The 20,215-nt window shown below is 36.8% G+C and overlaps 1 long non-coding RNA gene across 1 annotated transcript; it reads left to right on the top strand.

Annotated features, from left to right (window-relative positions):
- The first annotated feature begins 10,126 nt into the window (after positions 1-10,126).
- Positions 10,127-18,630, top strand: LOC132609175 (uncharacterized). The gene is made up of 2 exons (XR_009570729.1): positions 10,127-14,735; positions 18,354-18,630. It is a non-coding gene; the product is annotated as an uncharacterized LOC132609175 (long non-coding RNA).
- Positions 18,631-20,215: the final 1,585 nt, after the last annotated feature.

Below are 20,215 nucleotides of genomic sequence, written 5' to 3' on the forward strand. Positions count from 1 at the left end.
CCGATCTTGTCCGCTTCGAAACTCCGGTTGTATTCAACCATCTCGGCTAGCTCACCCTTCAATCGACGATTTTCAGCCTTTGTTGCATCGAGCTCGGGTCGGAGGTTGGAAAGAGCAACTGCTCGGTTCAGTTCCTCCTCCTTCTCCCGAAGAAGGTGCAGATATTTCTCTGTTTCCCGGCCTTGGGCATCCAGTTGGCCCTTGAGATCGTCCACCTCTTGCTGGGCACGGACGAAGGCTTCGTTAACAAGCACCACACTCTGCAAAAAGAAGCAAGTCAAACACTTTTCATAAAACGAGACAAAAATTCTTAAGAAAAGCATGCACGGACAGTTGACAAAACTTACTCGATTGTCGGCGTGCATACCCTCATTGATGAGGCACTGCCAAGAGACCCCGTTCATCTTTTTTGTATCCGAGTCCGAGATAAGGGGCCTCAAGTAGCTCGCCACGCCCAACGGGGGAGAGAGAAAGCTACAATCCTCGGGAATAGTGATCACAGCCGACCTCGTCCTCCTCGGCTCCACACTGGGGGCCGGAAAGGTGCGGACCAAGCTATCCCTAGCACCGGACTCGGTGGCCCGACCAACCGACCTCGTGGATTGAGGGATTTGGAGATGTCTGAAACCCGCGGCTTCGCCGGTTGCAGGAGGAGTGCTCGAGAACATGTCCTCAAACTCATCCGGCCTCGAAGCCGGAGTTAGAGAACTTGGAGCGGCCTCAGCAGCTTCAGGAAAGACAGGGGCTCCATAGTTGCAGCAGTCTCATAGTCGGGTAACGGGCCAGTGACCGTTGGAGCTTCGCTCTCGGGGGCAGGCTCGGTTCTTTGATCAGCTTCGGCAGCAGCCGCCCCCCAGATCTACTTTCCCTTTGCAGGGGGGTTTCTTCGGAAGAAGCTTCACCTAAAATGTCGACGAAATCAATCGACCTTAGAGGAGTCAGGTAAAGAATTTCTTCCGCACATGTGGGTAACGTCGGAACCAAAGGTCCTTCTACGGCTGAAGGAAGGGGTGAAGCGGTGATACCCTCTTCCGGAACAGGAACCACGGAAGGGGTCGCACTGATACTCCGGACGAGGAGCTTGGGCTCTGCTTCATCCCGTAAAGTCCTAACGACGCTCCTCGCCCTTTTCTTTGTTTTCTGCCCTTTGTCCGAGTGCCTTTTTCTCTTGGCGGCGGTAGCAAGGATGCGAGATGCACCCGCCGAATCAAACTCGGATGCCGACGTTGCGGGTTCGGCTGAAGACTCCGGCCTTGGATCCACCGAGCCCCTAAGTAAACCTGAAAAGCGAAGGTGTTACAGAAGGATAGAAGATGCGACAAATACGGATGGAAGCGAAGTATTACCATGGTTCTGGGCGACCCACCGGCCGCGTGACAGGTGACCCCATGACCGGTCATCGTGGGCATGCTGGCTGAGGAGAGCAGTAACCCAGTCGTGGAGATTCCAGACGACCGGAGGAATCCAACCCACGGCTAATATAGATAAAAAGACAAGTAGTGAGAATGTGGAACTGAAGTTTGACAAAACATACAGAGGCAATTATTAGAAGGGTTCAAACTTACGCTTATTGTTCCACCTTTCCAGAAAAGGCATGTAATTGTCCGAAATGATGTCCGAGGTCCGCACTCGGACATATCGCTCCAACCAGCCCCTGTCTCTATCTTCGTCCATTTTTGAGAAAAATGGATTCCGGCTACGCTTGGCAAGTTTTATTACGCCACCCCGGAACAACCTCGGGGAATATAAACGCATCAAGTGGGCCAGCGTGAGCTCCTTCCCAGCATTATTGGCCAGCAGCCGGAGGCAAGCCACGACCCTCCAAATGATCGGACCAATCTGTGCAAAGGTCACGTTACAGGTCCGGCACATGTCTAAGATGACCTAATCGACCGGGGGATCGAGCTTGAGAGTGAATGGGTAAGTGTAAACATACAAGAAACCTTCTCGGTGATCAGTGACTGATTCACTTGGCCCGGGGGAAAAAACTTGGACTGAACGGGTGTCCCACTCGCAATCAGCCCGGACCAAGTCGGGTTTTTCCTCGGTAACAAACGAGGGATACCGTCTCACATCAAATCCTCTATCGGATACCGGGGAAGGTTTTTCGACCTCAAAATCTTTGTTGAAATTGGGTTTGGCCGGTATAATGTCCGAGGCGGTGGGCTCGAAGGTGCTCTTCGCCTTAGGTGGAGAAGTAGGCTCGGTTCCTTGAGATGAAACCGAGGGAATATCATGGGAAGTGGTCTCAGACATTTGGAGATTACAAAGGGATACTTGGCAAAAATTCGAAAGAAAGGTTAAAAGGTGGAGTAAGGGAGCAGACAGGGAATTCAAAAATGGCAGAAAACGTGAGGAAGAAGCAGCAACGCAGAAGAGCAACTATTGACGAAGTTGGTAAAATCGTTTCCTTTTTTGCGTAGTACAAACAGCGAATCAACAAATAATGAGAGTTGAAAGATGAGAAGTGAAGAACTTCAGAAGAGAGAAAGTGAATGGAAGAGTCGAAAATGTTTGAATGGAGAGGTGAAGAGCCTTATATAGGCATGGGAATGGATCGGTTACCGATGCCAGCCAACCAGGGGGAGCCATGTGTCCCATAATTAATGAGGGATGACCTGAAGCGACGTGCGTTACGGCGGTTGTCAGAGTTGACCATCCGGAATAAGACACGTGGCCGAAGAAAAGGGGACGTGACGCAACTGTTCCCGCCAAAATGAGAAGATAACAACGGACAAACGGAGTCGCCGATTTCTTGATGCATCCACTTCCCGTTACTCCGATAAATCTACGATCCGGGAAGTGTGGAGACTAGCTGTATACGGTAAAAGTCGGACACGCGCTAAACCGGTGAGACCCGGAACCGAAGGAAGAAGGGGACAGGAACATGCACGAGGACTTTCATTCTGAACCGGAGGAACGCTTGGACCGGAGACAAGGAAGGGCATCATTTGATCCGATTTCTTCATGGCCGAGTTGGTCGTTGCCGTTGGTCCGTTTGGTCGTAGCTGTTAGTCCGTTTATTCGTGGCCGTTGGTCCGGGAGATCCGTTGCGCGATTGCCACGCGTCGATAACGTCCTGCCATGCTCAAATGTCAATCGTACAGGTGTCAGACCGTACGGCCAACCTAACCCAATCTAATCCAAGTCAGAGTTTTTCTTTATTTTTAGTTTTCTCTTATTGTATGGAGCCCATGAGGCAACACTATAAATAAGGGTCATTGCCCACTTTAAAGGGGTTGGCTCCCTCATATCAAGAATTCTTGTAATAGCAAAAATTATATGAACTCTCTCTCAAATATCTGATTTCGGTCCACTCTTGTGTTCATCTCTTAAATTTATTCAATCAAGCAACACTCACATATTAGCAAATCACCGATTATCAATTGCTTCTTCATAGTATATTCATATATTTCTCTTCTCTATCAACTAGATTCAAGGCATAACCACATATCTTATATCTCACTCACAAATTTAATTGATTATCCAAATTCGAGGTAAACAAACTCATGAATTGATTTTACTTCATCGGTTACCCTCAAACTTAGGCAACTCACTCTTATATGTTGCCTCTTCATCACAACAATAGCAGTGTCATTAATAATAATATTATAAATGACAATAAATGCGTTGTAAGAGATTGCCATTTTTTTTTTTTTGGTTTCTCACGCAATATTTGGTGTCCGTTTTAAAGCTCCGAGCATGAGATCCATTTAAGATGAAGTTTTTTTTTTCTTTCTTTTTGACAAAAGTGTTTGTTTGTTGATCGGAACCCAATATGCACGCTTAATCAGAACCGGCGGATCCTCTCTATCAGTTGAGGGCTGGTGGCACCATTTGGACCACTAGTTATCTCCCGCAGCCCTGGGGCCTCTCGAGCTTAACCCCGAATCCAAAGTTGTTTTTGTATTGCTACCAGCTCATATAGAGCTGTGGCGTGCATGATTTGCCGAGAGTAGAGAGACCAAAAAGATGAAGTGCTTTTTATCATAATCTTTTTCTATTTGAATCTGAGATCGCTGATTAAGGATGAAAAGTTCTTATTCATCCACCATAATCCTCGATCGTGATTATCAATTTGATAGATAATCTTAAGTAATAATATTCACCTAGTTTTTCCCTTCTCTTCAGATCAGTTTGTTGACTTTTCTACAAAAGATATTAGTTTGCAGTAGATTTGGAGATCTTGTGAAATTCAAGCTGATTTATTTTAATCACCTTAAGATTGATAGGCTTTTGATGAAAAATTTAAGTTTGTACATTGATGATTGATGGTGTGAATTTTAACATGTTATACTAGGTTAATTATTAATATTTATCAAATTACAATTAATGTAATTCACAAAATTTTGCATGTAATGATAGAAGGGTTTAAATAATATGCAATGTTAGTGTAAACAATTTTACACCATCAGGTCTTCTTGGTAAAACCGCTTATATTAAGTAACATATCTTATTTTCAAGATCTGAAATTTCACATTTTCAAGGACGCTTATCTGTCGGTATCTTTTGAATAACCTGATCGTGCAATAAATTATTACGCTGACGGTGTACAAAACTTAAACTCTTTTATAAAAACTAGAATAGTTCAATTTTTTCGGCTTAAAATTGGTTTTATACCTTGAACGTGAAGATTACACCTATCCCTAGCAATGCACTCTTTTTATGAACATTGTATTGCCGTCAAAATTAAAAGTTCATTTCATAGCTGTTCTTTGTCGAAGTTCAACTAAACTTCATTTAAGGATGCACTTCTTGTTGAAGATGAAGATTATACCTTTCACAAATTACCCCCAACTAACTCTGTCGTACGTATACTTGTGTGTGGTCAAAATTAAAGTGCCTTCCATAATTTTTAAAGCTGAAATTAATTGCACTTAAACTTTGAGGACCTTTGCTTTCTTTAATTTTGTGCAAAGGAAAGACCAAGTGACAATCGTTACATTTATGGATTGTCATTATTTTAAAATGTTAATTTCAAGCTATTCATGTTTTTCCTTTTCATTTAGAAAGAAAGGAAAAATGTGAGTAGCCAAATGAGGTAGAAAGATCTGCTCCACCATTAAGCTATGTTTTGTTGGAATTTATTTTAGGAGTGATTCAAATTTAAACACACCTTTCATGAATACATTGTGAAAAGGTGTTACCAATTCTTTAAAGGATATACCTATTCATTATGAAAAGGTGTTATCCAATCTTAAGGGGTACATTCTTTCTTTGAAAAGGCGTGTTAGTTATTTTCTACACCTTATAAATAATAGGTCTGTTGTTCATAGGTCTTTATTATTATTACTATATTTTGTTTGTCTGTTATTTGTTCTTCTTAATGTGATCATCTCTAATATTTTTTCAACAATTTCAGAGTAGAGTTTCGTATTTTTGTTAAGAAGAGATGATTATTAAGAAGATTAATGAATTGTTTGCGAAAAGATTCGTCTCCCTTATCACTTTTGGCATAACTTGTCCGGGAAAAAAACATCGAATTACTTTCGATGGAGAAATTTAGCCCCTGGACTGATGAGGGACATAGTTTAAAGATCATAGTTAATCATAGTAATAGTTTACTGAAATTTCACTTTTTCCTTCTAAATGATGTCTCTTGGAAAAAGTTCTTCCAAGGTAAATCGTGTGCTGATGGTTTACCGTTTAGATAGTTGGATCTTCTTTAATAAATTATTGATTTGTTGATTAAAAAAATGAGAAAATACACTAAGGTTGAAGTGCTCATGATTTTTTTTTTTGGCAATAAACTGTAAAAATTACCATACCAGCAAATTTCATACACCTAAGGAGCACCAGTTCTCACATCTGGCCTTCGTCTCGAGTTACAAATCCTATCTAAAAACCCAGTACATTGCCTTGCTAATTTCTGACTCCTATACTTCCCTATCCTTTCTATCACCTCTACTTTTATCTGCTGAATAACAAACTCTGTATTTACATGTTGTCCCTTGAATATTTTACCATTCCTAGCCTGCCAAATGTGATATATCATAGCTCCATAACTAGCTGCCACAACTTCTTTCTTGAATTTGCTCCACTGTTTATTTTTGACCCTCTACAAGAGTAAAAAACTTACTCCAGCTGCATTGAGAGTAAAATACTTCCTCCAGCTACATTGTTATCCCCAACCAAGTCTGGACTCCTTGCCATACCTCTTTTGCCCGGACACAATCCACGAACAAGTGAGTTGCATCCTCAGGCCTGGCTGCTCCACACAGTACACATAAGTCATCCTCACATTTAATCCCCAGTTTGATTAGCCTTGCCCTTGTAAGTAGTCTCTGCTTCATAGCTAACCATACCATCACTCTATGCTTTGGTAGCAATTCTTTGCTCTAAATCATCTCAGCATCTTCTGATTTTGGTCTATCCCCCCAACAGTGCTAGATAACTCTGTGTCAAGGAATATTTACCAGTTGAGGTTAGACCATATTTGCCCTGCTGATACCAAGTCATCATGCTCAACTTGATCTTGTGCAAATGTTTCCAATACCAGCTGCAGTCGGGGGGGGGGGGGGGGGTATTAGTCCAAAAATCATCATCCCCTCTCATATAAATTCCATGTACCCACTTCACCCACAATTGCTCCTTATCATTCAAATATAGCCAAATCAGCTACCCAAAAGCTGCTATGCTCCACAGTTTGCAACTTTTCACATTCAGACCACCCTGTTTTTTAGGCCAGCATATGTCATGCCAAGCTACTAATGCAATTTTCCTTGCCTCTTCAGTTGATCCCCATAGAAAATCTCTGCATTTCTTATCCACCAACTTCAAAACACTCTGAGGCTGTATAAAGACTGCTCCCCAAACGTTATGAAGTGAGAATAAAACAGAGTTTATTACTTGCCATCTACCTGTATATAAGAGGTGTTTTGTGGAAGCAGCTCTGATTTTCTCTGTAATTCTCAGACTGAGTTGATGATAATCCATTTTGCTTCACTTCTTATGTGAAAGTGGTATCCCAATATATCTGATTGGTAGTGTGCCTACAGTAAATCCAGTGATCTCTAGTATCCTTGTCTTGGTTCTTTCACCCACTCTTGATATGAACATACTTGATTTGTCATTGTTGGCCACCAGGCCAGTGGTGTTTGAGAAACATTTTATTGCTTCAACAACCCTTGTCACAGCTGACTCTGTCCCGTTGCAAAAAATCATTAAGTCATCAGCAAAGGTAAGATGGGTACGTTTTTTATCTTTGCATATAGGATAAAACCTGAAGTCAAGCAATTGGCTCATTCTTGCCATGATCCTGGAGAAGTACTTCATCAATAGGACAAATAGGAGGGTTTATATTGGGTCACCTTGCCTAAGTCCTCTCTTGCCTTGGAAAAATCCACACCCTTCTCCATTTACTTTCACAGAAAACCAAGTTGTAGTGACATACTCCATTATTAGGTGAATGAACTTTGGTTGAAAGCCAAATTCAACTAACATTTCATTGACAAACTCCCATTTCACCATGTCATAAGCCTTCTTGAGATCTATTTTCATAAGACATCTAGCTGAAGTTTTCCTATTATAATGCCTCAGCAGATCATGGCACACAAGAACATTTTGGACTAATAACCTGCCCTTAACAAATGCAGCTTGGCTATTACTAACAATGATAGGTTACACTTTGGTAAGTCTGTTGCATAGTAGTTTTGAGATGCATTTATACAACACATTACAACAAGCTATTGGCCTGTATTGACTAGCATTTCCTGATTTATCAACTTTTGGAATAATAGAAATGATTGCGGCATTGAGTTGTTTCAGCAGCTTATCTGAGCTAAAGAATTCCAAAACAGCAGAATTGATGTCAACACCTATCACACTCCAAGAATCTCTATAGAATCCTCCACCATAACCATCTAGTCCTGGGATTTTATGTGTTTTAATACTGAAAATGGCCTTCTGAACATCCTCTTTAGTATAAGCTTTTAAAAGATCACATTGATGTTCTGTTGTTACCTTCGGCCCTTGACTGAATATTCTCTCATCTGCTTGATTCCTAGCCCCTCCATTCTCACCCAAAAGTTGCTTGTAGAAGTTCACAAATACTTCTGCCACCTGCCCTTGTCATGTTTGCATTGCCCTTGAGCATCTTGTATTTGAGTTATAGCCTGTACCATCCCCCTTTTCTTTATGACTGAGAAAAAGTACTTGGTATTGTCATCTCCCTCCCTTAACCATGCTACTTTGCTCCTTTGAATTAATGGATATTCAGCTAGGTACAGTGATCTTCTAAACTTACTACACAATTCCTTCTTTGGCTTTTGCAATTTAGCATTCAGTGGTGTTAGCTGTAACTGCTTTTGGATTTCCCTCAGAGCTTCTCTATCTTGATTTGACTGTTCCACTAGATTGCAGAAATTCTGTGAATGCAAGCTCCTTAAACTTTGTTTTAACATTTTTAACTTCTTTACTAATTGGAACATTTTACATCCATCTATTCTTTGTCCCCAAGTTTCTTGGACTATATTGAGGAACCCAGGGTATGTGCTCCATGCATTACTATACTTAAGTGCTTTATTCTTCTTGTTTGTAGGCTGCATCAGTTGCACCACTATGGGGCAATGATCACTAATACCCTCAGGGAGTACCTAAGCACTCATAGTGGGCATATGGTCAATCCAGTCAACATTTATAAATACTCTATCAATTCTTGAAAATATTATTGAGTCCTGCTTATCACTCCAAGTATACTGGCACCCTGAAGTTTGCATTTCCTCTAACCCACTCTTGTCTACACATTCTTGGAAATCTACCACCTCAGCTAGTGTGACTGCATTCCCTCATATTTTGTCATCATCCTTCAGAACAACATTAAAGTCTCCTAGTACTATCCAAGCTTCTTTATATTTTCCACTAAGTTGACAGAGATGACACAAATCTTTCCTCTCCTCCTTCAGTTTGTATGCATAAACAAAAGTAATAATATATTCCAGTTGTTGACATCTAATTTTTGACCTCCCATAATTTGTTTTAATTATTCAGAGTCCTTGAATATTAAACAGAGTGAAATATGTATTTTCAGAAGTTCAAAATAATTTTATAAAATTATTTAGATAATAATTTACCAATTTTAACTGATAAAATAATTACTATAATATTAAAAATTAATTTAAGTATTTGACAATTATAATACTTTTGCTAAAATTAACCAAGAGAGAAAATAATTTACCACAATTATTCACTTAATTGTCTAAATTGTTAAAATGTCAATTTTGCAAAGTATTTTACTCTGTTTAATACAAGGAATCCGGCTAATTAAATAAATTAATCATTGTACCCCTCAATCCTTGTTTAATCAATTTATTAGAATTTATCATAATTAATTGAGTGGTTAATTGTGGTTTATCTTGTAAATTACACATTAAATGACTATAATTGAAATAATCAATTAATAGTCCAGTTATGACCCAATTAAAAATCAATTTCCTTATTTGAAGTCATTATTGCAAAGTTAGCTTTTTAATTGGTATTTAGTTTAATTGTAAGCTTATATGAAAGGGCCAAAATCATTGGTCTAAGTAGTTAAGGTCATTTTTGCAAATGTTACCCTAAGATGGCTAATTAGACCAAATAAGACCATAAATAAAATAGCCTGATCAAGCCAATTAAGGCTACGTTTGCAATTAAAAGTCCTTTTATGCAATTGGCCGTGTCTCTAATTAATTAATTAATTAATTAAATACTGACAAATTTTGGTCATAATTGAAAGGTTTAATCAATAGGCATTTTCAGTATGTTTTTTTTGCTATCTTTTAAAGAATAATTTTTTTGTACCCTTCCATGTATACGCGTGTATACACTAGTATACATATATACACACACACACATATATATATATATATATATATATAATCAATAGGCATTTTCAGTATGTCTTTTTTGCTATATTTTAAAGAATCATTTTTTTGTACAATATACATATATAATCAATAGGCATTTTTTGCTATATATATATATATATATATATATATATATATGTATCTCGCATATACGATGGGCTGCCCCTCCATTTTATTTCTATTTGGCCGAGTCCAGCCCAATACAGGGTCATACCCGGCCCATTACAGCATAAGTATATAGGGGAAAGTGGACGGCCAAACAAACACCTTTAGGGGTTTTTTGTCTTCAACCTGAGGTTTCATTTGAAACCCCAGGCCCGCCATGTTAACCTCTCTCTCCCTCTCTCTTCGTCACACCAACTTAAAATGGTAAGGAGCAGGTTGCCTTTGCTTTTCTCAGTATTCATCCGGCCATTTGAGGTAAAGAATTTATTATCTTCACCCCTTTTCACCAAACTGAACCCCAAACACGGTATATCTTCTCACTTTTTCTCTATTATTTTACTTTTTCGTATAGCAACGGTAAAATACACTGAGAAGTTTTAATGGTTTTTGTTGTGTTGCAAGTTTGAATCGACGAATCTCATTGGTTCGCCAGGACCGAGAAGATCGACTCATTTTTGGGTTAAATCTAACCCTTTATCTGTTCATTTGATTTTTCTTAGTCCTTGATGTTTGTTGTGATAACATGCAATTAAGAAATTTCAAAAGTCCCACATCAATTGGAACTTAGGGTTTTATGATTTAGGGGTTCTATTTATAGAACCCCAACTTTGCAAAGGGAGGAGGATCTGATTTTTATTTTTTTTACTTGCATACACGAAAACTCTAAAACCCTAGGGTTTCATTATTTTGAGACCTTTAATTTTTCTAAGTTAGTTAGTTTAAAATTTTTGTGTCTTCTTTGTTCTATTTGGGTTCGTGGTTGAGTTAATATGGGAGGAGAAGATCTCCAAGTCCAAATCTTGACTTAAGGCTGCTCCAAAAAGAGGTAATTTCCTATCTTTTTTTTTTAATTTTTTCTGCATATTTTCCTATTCTATAGTTACTCTGTGTTAGCTTATTGCTTTTCTGTACGGCTTGCATATTGTTGTTTTGATCTGTGTAGTTAACATGTTGGTATATTAGTCTAGTTTGTTCAAGCATATAAATTACATTTTTTGCTTTAGCTTAATAGGAAGATTAGGTATAAGCTTAGTTGGTTGTTAAGTACATGTTAGTTGTAATCAGCTGAATAATGTCCATATTTTGTTTAAGAAGTTGAAACCTGTTTGTTATGCTTAGCTTGGTTTAGTTTAGTTGTTTATTGTTGGGGTTTTTATCACTCGCCTTAGATAGGCTCAAGTTATGTTCATGTTTGTTTTAATAGTCTTAGTATATGAGGATAAATTTTGTTTAGGCCTGTTTGAACTAGTTTAGCCATCTACTAGCTTTATGTTAAAATGATTTTTGCCTGCGATTAGCGTGTTCTCCAAACTCATGTTAGTTCAATTTATTTAGCTTAACATCTATGTTTGTATGTACTGACTGTTTTATGGTCAACCTATCTGCTATGGTTACTTGAGTATTCTGTCAGCAAAATGATGTGAAGTATGAAGTAGGGATGTACATGTTATCTAGACATGCCTAATTATGGTTAAGTTCATATACATGCCTACTTGAGTCTGTGTATGCAAGTCTTCCCTGTAAGTTTGAGAATCTGAGCATGTGCTGTCATTCTACATGTCTAAATCTCAGTCAAGGTCTAAAGTGTTGAGGCAATTAGTTTATATAGACGTTTGTTTAGCTTGACTGGACCATGTCTTTCAATTGATAATCTAATGTGCAAAATACTAAAATGTTAATAGATTCTGCACACATATTATACATTGCTGTGTGATTAGTTGTGGGTGTTGTATGGGTTGAGACCCTATTGATCATGTTTATATGCCTAATTAATCTATAACATGTCTGCCTTAGATTAGGTCACCTGGCTTCCTGTTAACAATATGAAACATGAAGTCTAAAAGGGTCCAAGTATGTTATAGTTAAGTTCATTTGTCGCTTCACATACCGATCATGGTGAACTTGAGAGTCTGAGCCTATGTTGTTACTCTATGTGCTTGTTTCTGGACCTAATTAGTTGGGTGTGTGGCCTCTTTGTGTTTAAATGCTGAAACTAAGTTTTCTATATGGGTATCCTGCTACTATGGTCATGTTTTTTGTCCATTTGATTGTCAAAGCCTACCCCTGCTTGTCTTATCCTATTTTGAAAGCTAGTTGTGACTAGGAAGCATGTTAGTTGAACATAGTGGTTGCAGCATCTTGTTTGATTGAGTCTGATACATGCTGGTGTTTAGAATGGTTTTTCCGTGAGTCAACTGTTGTATTACAAATTTCTTTAAGTTAAGAGCATATGTGAATAAAGCTTTCTGTGTTTGATTGGAATCTTGCTTAAGTCCTTCAAGGTTTTCTTTGTAAACTCTTTTAAAAGTGTCAAATGTAATCTGTTGAGACCTGCCTTCCTCTTTGTGCTTTCCTACTATTTCCCTTAAGTGTCTTAATGCATACCTTGTTAAACTGTTGTCTACATGTGGAGTAATGCCTGTTGAATGTAGTGCTTCCTTTAGGGAAAGCCCTTTTACATATTTAAGATAGCATCCTAAGCATGCACTATCTCTGTCCAGATGTGAATTTGTTTGTTGAATGCATATGAGGTATATCAATGTGTATTTGAGTGAGTTTTTACGAAGTGGATTGTGTGAATACATGTTGTACATGAGGGATATACCCCAGTATACTAGGCATACATGATTGTCTATAGTATATGAGGATTTGTATACTTGGTATATGGTGGGTATACCACCCATATGAGTCCATAAATGTTGCCTTTGCTGTTAAGTTGTGTCTTGGTTTTGGACCTACTCCTCTATGTCTTGTTGTTGACCCTTAACTTTATTGATTGTTATGAAACTCTTTAGGCCTCATTTCTGGGCCATAATTGCCTTGATCTAAATCTGTTAACCTCATATGACTTTTTTCTTTAAGTATACGATTAGAGTTTGGGCTGTTTACTTTTTTCATTTCTTTTAAAGTTTGGTTCAGTTGGGCCATCTGTATTTGGGCCAGACCTTTGTGTCATATTAACTTAATTAATTATGTGATTGTATACTCTGTGTGTGGATAAGTATAGCTAAGTTTCTTATTGTAAGTTTAGTATACCAATCTTGAACACTCCTCTCCTATGTACCATGAGCTTAACACATAAACGGAGATGCCAAATAGCTCTTAAGAATTAAGCTTAAGCCTTCCCTAGTGTCTGTCATGCCTGGGGTTCCTGGAAACCCCTTGGATCTTGTGCGGCATCAGGAACAAGAGGGTGAAAGCTTTCCTTTTTGGGTTATTTTAGTATCTCCATGGGTGTGTATATCCATGGTATATTGGCTGATGGTTGTTTATATTTGTTTGTGTGGCATTGCCTATTTTTGTTCAAGAAGATGATCTTGTGGGCCTGTTTTTTTATTTTTGATGTTGGGCCTGCTTCTGTGCTGTTTTAATTTATATGGGCTTTAAAGTTGTAAGTCTATAGTTATTTGCAATTTTGGGCCTATTTCTTTGCTGTTTCCAGTCTATATGGGTACGAATGTCTAGTCTAGTTCCTATTTCATTGAATGATGTATGTTGACACCCAATTTTGACCCTCTTTTTTCCGTTTAATTGATTTCACTATGCTTCTCAGTCGTGAAAATTCCCCAAAAATGAGTTTGGAATATTTCACTAATTATTACACTATTTTTAAGATATTATTATTTCTCTGAAACTAAGAAAGATTTCTATCGTTTCTAAAAATCACCGAAACATCATTATTTATATATATATATATATAATTAAAAAAAATTATTATTACTAAACATCATGCTTTACAATTAAATCACTCAAAAATAGTGTTGATGTTCCCATATCAATATTGACGTTGGCATTTTTCCTTTGATCCTATTTATTACTATGTTAATCATCGTTTATTCCATTTTAAAACTAAATACGTATATTAAATTACTTGTATTATAATTTTCATATGTACATGTTTGTGGGAATTAATTAGGACCAAGGAGCATATTTTAATTAATTGGTTGAAGTAAGAAGGGATGAGAAAATAATTTATCTACCTAAAATTTGGGCCAAATCCTATTCCTATCCTACAAAATCTGTGGCCCAAAAACACCTCTAGCCCGATTCCTACCGAACCGAACCGCCCCAGCCCAAAACCCCACTGACCCGACCCAAATCTATGTAAACTAAACAGCCCCCTAAGTCCCTAATCGGTCCCTTTTCTCCTTCAATCACCAACCCTAATCAAACGCTCCTCTCTCTCTTTCTCTCCCAACGTCATTGCTGCCACCCCACTCCCCGTCACTTCCATCACTTCACCACCACCACAGCAATATCCCACGAAATCCGCGGCCTTCTCTTTTCTCACATTCCATCTCTGAAAGCTTGCAGGCTCCATGTGCAATTTCAGCCGATTTTAGGGTAAGTCCCATCCCCATTCTCATCATCTCATCAGTTGAAAACGTCTCCCAGAATTTCCCCCCTTTTCTTCATTTTCGAACTTCGAATTCGAGTTTTAGAAACCCCTCAATATTTTTCTATAAATACAGACTCTTGTGGGCTGTTTTGACAAGTTGAAAAAGGTGTAGAAAATCCCCTAAGTTAACAAGGTTCAAGTGTTGGAAGTCCCTCTGGAATAACCCCCCAAAAAAATCTCATCTGTTTTCTTAAAAAAAAAAAATCTCTCTTTTAACTTTAAGTTTGTTTTTGTCGAATTCTTGGTGGTTCTCGGCTAAATAAGCTTTCCGAGCGGATTCGAAGACTCGACGACGACAATAGCCTCAGTTCGCTGTCCCAAAAAAGGTCAGTAATATCCCTCGCCTTTCTTTTCATTGGAGTTTCGTACAATTAAATGTAGTCGTTCCGCTGTTTTTCTCGTTTGTTCAATGTTATTTGCTCGAACTTGTTTTTCACTGGATGTTGCTATAAATTGATATGTAAGAATGGTTGGAGAGGATTAAAAATGCTTATAGGGATATTTTGATCGATTTGTAGAATATGGGAATACGCATGTCATTTGTTTATATTTCTGTTTTGACTGTACATTAGAATCCATGGGTGTCATTTCTTTATTCAGAAGTTAGTATATAAATAGCTAGTATGAACTGTGGTTTTGCTTGAGAAAAGCTACTGGTTTGTTAGGATAAAAGGGGATTATTAGTGACCATTTGGTTTGCATGTTTTAGTCTACTTCCTTCTCATAATTAATGTATTTTTTGGATGCATCAGAATGTTTATGAATCTGTCCGGAGTAAATATATGTGTTTGTTTGGCATCTTTGATGAAAGTACTGATCAAATGTGTGTGCAGAAAGTGTAAAGTTTAATAGTACCCTTAGGATTTGGATTAAGGATTTGTCTACATGATTTCATCTCAAAATAGTGATGTTGAATGGAGTCGTAGCTTATACATGTTCAAACTCCCTTTGGAGCAAAAGTGTTAATTGTTTCTAAATTTCCTATGACTAGCATGGTATCCCCTCACTAATTTTGGTACTGCGCAAGCATGCTTATATTTTAGGTTATTTGAAAAAAAAGAGTTATAAATCATGTCAATAGGAGGCTGCACTTACTTTACTTTGATCATGAGTATGAAACCAAGTTCCCCCTATTGGGTGATATTTTTTATGCAACAGATTTCATACTTATCATTTTTGGAATATGAACTTGTTTATATGGTTATGTATTCACATGCATGAAACATGGATTCGAGAAGATCTAGTGACTGATTTTGATGCTCTTACATATCCACAAGTGTGAATAATAAACTTGAACACATGCTTCATAATCCGTGATTCTACCTCTCTTGTGTAGTTAAATTCTTGCTTTAAAAACCATCTTTATTTCAAAGGAAATATGTGTTAGTTTAATTAAGAAAATAAATTGTTTAGGTGTATCTTTTTCTAGAATACAGTCGTCTTGTTCCCTTTTTTTAACATCTATGTTGCACATCTAGAACAAGCTTAGACTTGAAAACGAGCCTTCGGTCTGTCCTTTGATATTGTTTCCTGTTTAAATCATGACTTGGGGAATTTTGTTTATCTAAGTATGAGAGCCAAACTTGTGCTGAGAATCCAGAAATGATGGTTGTCAACTTTGTCTCTGAAAACTTTTGCATAACAAGTACTCGCCAAACATAATTTCCATGCTAAAATCTGGTTCAGTATGTCGTGTGTTCCTGTATGTTTTATGGGTTAGAAATGAAGTCTTAGGCTTTGAAATTTTACATTGACAGCAGGCTATTACACAATCTAGTTAAATCATATCTGTTTGCTCATCTTATAGGTTAGGTATGGTTAATACTTCCCTTTGCTTGCATGAAATTTGTTTATAACCCAGACATGAATCTGTTCCCTTCCCTTAGACTTAGATGAAATAATTTTAGAATCTTAATCCCACTTGAGTTAATCTCTGATGATTGGTTTTGAGACTTATTTGAGGAGTTTATTTGGCGTTTAGATTCTACATCTAGGAAACATTGCCTAAAGGATTGCAGAAGTTAAAAAAAAAAAAAAAGCGAGCTTACTTCCTCCAAAGAAGAACCCGGGGTTGATTCTATAATTTTCAAATGATTTATGCCAGTCCATAGTTGGAGAATCAGGTTAAAACAAAAGATAGAGTAATGACTTCACCTCTTTGGATTAAAAATTAAATCTTCAGGTTGATTATAGTTAAGGTCTACTTTGTTTGAAAAAGAAAAGAAAAAGAGAGGAGAATGGTTGTAACTATCTTTTGCTTATGTTTTGAATGCTTATAAATAGGTTATGTTCATTTTTATGAAGTGAATTTGCCCATTTTTCACATGGGTTGTGTTATTAGAATTAGAATCAAGCTAACAAGGAAACCATACCTGAAGGAGGCTTCTGATGGAGTTTGCAAGAAAACATTGCTTTAGCATGTAAAAAGGATTCCTAAAGTGTTATTTTAAGTAGTTTCTTTTCATGCTTATAACTCAAAAATCATTTACTATGATTCTTTCCAATCTGTTTGCTGCTATAGTGCTACGAATATGATTCGGGAATATGGGCTAGTTCATGCTTACGGGAATGCACAAGACATTCTTAAAAATGAGAATATGTAATCACACTCGTCTTTTATTTCATTCCAATTTCTAGACCAGTGTAGCCGTTTGAGTGTTTTCTTTTCCTGCAACTCCTTTCCTGCAAATAAGAACAAACAAGTATGCAAACTATGAGTTTTTTTTAAGTTATTTAATACGCTCGGTTTATTTCAAATTTTTAATAACTGTGAACAGCATAAATCATTCTTTTTCGTAAATTAAATGGACGCCGTGTTGGAAGATTTTTAGAAATCTGTTTAGTCTTGGCATATAGTTGTATCTGTTTTTGCTATTTAATTCGAGTTCTCATATAATATTCATAAGCTGCTAATCCTTAAAACAACTTGAAAAATGGAAGATTAATAAAGATCATGAATGCTTTGAACCCTCTCCTCCTTATTTACTTTGCTGCCATGACCTGTTATGTACTGCTGAATTTAAAAGGGGCACATAAAAATGGTTGTTGTTTGCTATATGCTGTTGTGCCATTGCTGCATTACTGGGGATGAAAGATGCCATTTTGCTGTTGCTGCTTGGTTTGCAATGACTGCACTTTGAGTTATTTCTAGTACTGTCTTATGCACACATTGCCTTGTTGAGCTGCCCTGCTGCTGCATTTTGAGGCTGCCTCGTTGTTACCCTTTTAGTTGAATTAATTTGCTACTGTTTTGAGCACTTTTATGGGTTATTTGCGGCACTTTAAGGCTGCCAGTGGCTGCACGTTTTGGCCAAAGTATTGCTGTGTCTTGTGGCTGCAAGATGTGGCACTTTTGAGACAATATTAAGAGCAAAATACTGGCTGCTCTGGCTACTGCACTCTAGGCAGATTGGGGCCAAGTAACTGCTGTATTCAGGCAGATTTTATGTTGCATTTTTTGACCAAACAGTTGCTGCGTATTTGGGAATATTATCTATTGCATTTGAAGCCAAACATAGCTCTGGTTTTGGCTAAAATTTGCTGCTTTAAGGCCGTCTCGAAACACACAGTGAATAAACTTGGCATTTTCGAAATGAATAGATTGCTATACTTGGGAATTTTCACTGATTTGAATGGGTGTTACACTTGGGCCGATGAAAAGTTGTTTAACTTGAGGCCTCACTTTTAAAAGAACGGATTTCTATACTTGATGGAAAGTTTACTGATTTGAACACTTAAAACTTGCATAAAAGGGAGCGGGGCTGCTATACTCAAGTTCGGGTGCAATTAATATGCTAAATTATTTTTTCCTTATATGTTATTTTTTCCTTACATTTGATTCTTTTATCTAGCTTTTAATAATTAAAATTATATAGACTTCTTTTTTTCTTGTTGAGAATTGTTTCTAGTCCTTATCTTTTTTTTTTTTTTTTTTTTTTCATGAGCAACTTTGGGAGCATTTGGAGTTATGACAACTCCGGATTCTGCCCATATCAAAGAGCGGCCAGCAACAAATTTATTTGCTCGTGTCCAGCAGTCCCACCTCGTCCACGTCTCGAGTCTCCGTCCTTCTTCCTTATTCAAAATTTCAAGCCTCCATATTGTTTGATACATGCTGTTTATATTATTTGACTAACACTCTTGTGAATTTGTATTTTCTGTAGTTTTGTTTTGAACGCCTAACTTGACTTAAGTATATTAGTAAGTTTAGTCATTATCTTCCCTACACTCTTTTTTAAGATATTGAACTTAGTGTATTTATTCGGATTAGGCGTATTGGAGTAGTCACATAAAGGATGTCAACGTTTTTTTTCATCATGTAAGAAAATTGGATTTTTCTAAAAGGTGAAACTGGAGACTTCTTTTGAAATACGTTTTTCAAGTGTTTCAAGCAAGAGCTAGGCATATTCTATGCAAAGGTCCCCACATGGATTTTTTTTTAGAAGTGATAAAAACACCAGTTTTTGGAGAGTAAAAAAAATAAGAACTTGAGTGACCCAAAACATATTTTCAGAATTTGTTTTTTTTGCACTAACGTCGAGCAGGTTTTATTTTTCAAGGTGAAAACAAGAAAATTATATTAGGGCTCAAGTATAGTGGCATAAGTTATTTTATGAAAGCCACCAGGTATATGCTCTATTTTTCATATACATATATACTTTATTTCTTATTAAATCATCCAATCATCTTTACATTATGCGCGTACTTATCTATATCACAGTACTTATACATATTATTATATTTTCCATGGCTATTTCTAAAAGTATACTTTTTTTTATACTTTTTTTTTTTTTTATATATGATAAGCATACTCCATGTATATATTATTTTCTTATAAAAAATATATATTTTCATACTCTATATTATGTCCTTGTATACAATAGTCATATTTATACCTAATCTTCAAAAAATACACATGTACTCTTTTTGTAAACAAGATACGTCCCTAATACATATAATTTTACAACTCGAATTAATTACTTTCCTTTACAATGAGTATGCCTACATACTATTATTTTTAACACGTATCATACATATACTACCTCATTTCCATTAATTCTCTTGGCCGTCTTTACATATATGCATCTATATAGTACTATCATGTCATCAATAACTATTTTAGTTATCCATGATATACACATCACGTATACACGTATTTTCTTATAATATATATATATATATATATATATATATATATATATATATATATATATATATATATATATATATATTCTATATTATCCATATTGCTATAGATAAAACAAATGTCATACATATTTTTCTCGTGCACAGATTAGCATTAACTACTTCCTTTATATATATGCATTTACTCACATAGTTACAATTACCTTAAAAACCCTTTTTTTTATACAAAAAGTTTTTGAGAGAGTAATTTCTTTTCCGCAATTCTTTAAATAGGTGATAATAAATAATTAGATAATCCCCCTTTAGTGTTAATTAAACTAGGTTTAAAGACTATCCGATGATAGGCTCTGAGGGATGCTTAATACCTTCCCCTCGGGGTAAATAAAACCCTTACCTAGAATCTCACAGGTTTCAAAGACTAAAAATAGAGTTTACATTTTTACAATTAGTTCCTAATATTTCCTAAAATTAGGTGGCGACTCTGAAAATTTACAAAACAGAGAAAACATAGTCATAAGTTGTGAACTAGTTTTAACCCGTTAAAAATAGGGCATGACAATGTATATTTTAGAATTACATGCCTTATATGCATCTATTACAAAGGTTTTCTTTTATTTAAGTCTCAGTTTAAACATTTCCTAATCCATATCTCCCTTCCTTT

This window comes from Lycium barbarum, chromosome 9 (genome assembly GCF_019175385.1).
Source record: "Lycium barbarum isolate Lr01 chromosome 9, ASM1917538v2, whole genome shotgun sequence".
Taxonomy (NCBI): Eukaryota; Viridiplantae; Streptophyta; class Magnoliopsida; order Solanales; family Solanaceae; genus Lycium; species Lycium barbarum.